The sequence below is a fragment of the Phaethon lepturus genome, unplaced genomic scaffold (assembly GCF_000687285.1).
Source record: "Phaethon lepturus isolate BGI_N335 unplaced genomic scaffold, ASM68728v1 scaffold36568, whole genome shotgun sequence".
NCBI lineage: Eukaryota > Metazoa > Chordata > Aves > Phaethontiformes > Phaethontidae > Phaethon > Phaethon lepturus.
The window spans coordinates 43,191-45,254 of record NW_010560425.1 but is presented as its reverse complement, the minus strand read 5'-3'; positions in this window follow the sequence as shown (position 1 = coordinate 45,254).

The following is a 2,064-nucleotide window of genomic DNA, read 5'->3' as shown; positions in this document are numbered from 1 at the left end:
AGGACTTGTCGTTTGAAGTATTTTTAATTATTGCTATTATTATAATGGAACACAGACTAGAAGCTGAATTTTGAAAATATAATTAAAGCAGAAGTCAGCAGAGGGATTTCTCTGCTGTGTGGCAGAGGAACGGTCCAGGAGCGGCTCCTACTCAGGAAGGTGAATTCCCAGAGTGATGATGCTCTCCATGGAATTCCCAAGCTTGCTGGCAGCTTACTGCCAAGCACTCGTCTGGAGGGAAAAAGTGAACTGAGTGGATCAAAAAGCTTTCCCTAGCTTGTACTGCATTCTCTTTTGTCAGAGTAAGGTTCCAGTTGGAAAGCAGCCATTGACACCTTGGCTGAGAATGCTAACAAGATGTAGAGTGTGATGATAACTGCCCTCCAGATCAGCTGCTGGACTGAACTGCCATTTGGGCCATCTAATAAGTAATTTGACTTGCTAGAAAGAAGTCTCTCCATCACATTAACATCAAGCTACATTGTATAGTAACTGTTCAGTTTTGAATTAATGACTGTACATCACAGAGTTAAAACACCAGTTGTTTTCTGAGTAAAGAAAGAAAGGGGGGAAAAAAAAAAGCTGTCTTGTAACTCAGATGCTTTTCAGGAACTTGGCCGCTCTAGATGCGAGAGGCATGTGCTTTTCTGCCCTGCTTTAGGTGATGGCTTAGTTCAAGGGGGCCCAGATTTGGCTCAGTCAACAGTTGTGTTGGCGTCTTGCCATCAAATGTGCATAAAATGGAGCTGACTGCAATTCCCTCCTCACTGTAACATGGAGGGGCAGCCCAGGGAGACCCGAGGCCCCGGTATCCTTGCTGTAGGTTGACTTGGCTATGAGAGTTATACTGGGATGTGCAATCCCTGCAGCATAAGCAGTTGTATTGTGACCTGATCATTGCTTTTGAGTCCCTGGGTTGTATTTTGGTGTCCTGTCATAACTAATGCATTTCAACACTTGTTGTTCCTGTGCTTCCAAAATCTTCCTCCCTTCTCACAGTGGCTTACGTGCTTTTCCAGATGTACGAGGTTCATATCTCATTTGCAGACTCTTCCTATGATTTTGTGGCTCGTGTGCTTTGCCACAAAATCAAGATAAAACACAACTGGCATTTTAGCTGCTCCAAGAACACTGTGTGTAAATAAACCACTAAATAGTTTAGTTTGTGAAACGTAAATACACACAGCTCAGCCCTCTGCAGCTGATGGTGTTTTTCTAGCTCCCTTCTTCCCCTCCCACCCCTGCCAAGAGTAGGCTAGCCTGGTGTTCTTTTTTTCTATTGCTCTTTCATACAATGCAAATTACTAAGTATCATGTAGGTGGTATGCAGGCACCACTGCAGATTGATGATTTGAATTTGGATGAAAGGAAACACTTGCATCCTCTTCCACATTGCTTCTGAACCATCTTCCGGGGATTCCTGGACTCTGATGACCCAGAAACTCTGCCTCAGTCTGACTTCGAGCTTGAGCTCGGTTTAGTAGCAAACTAGCTAAGTCAGTAGAAGAGCAAGGCCCAACTGTGATGACATTTTTAGCCTTTGCCCTTTGTTCATCCTGTACACAAAAGGTCATGAACTGCAGTGAAAGAGGGATCACAGAGGGTGCAGAATGGACAAAGGTGGAACAAATTGCCAGTGGCAGAACTATAAAGGAAAGAAGCAAAAGTTTTGTGTTATGAAGATAATTGAAAAAGGCCACGTGCATCCCATGGTAATGTCTCTTGTATTTAAAGTGAGTCCATAGTGAATTTAGAAGACCCTGCTGGTAAGGTGTGGCTTAGATGATCTCAATGTAGAAGGCAGGAAGGGACAACACTGTTTCCATGGTATGATGTTAATGAGCAGCTCTGGGTTGTTCTGGAGGAAAAGATGTCAAAGCTGCAGTTCTGTATACAGACAGGTATAAGCTTTAAGCAATAAAAGGATTTTTAAAGGTATGTAAACCAAATGAAGAGCCTAAATCTATAAACTAAGCACTTATTTGAAGCTAAAATAATAGGACTGACTCTGCATGCTGGATATTCAGACTAATTTGACTCTGAATGGAGTTGAATTTGTGGCAT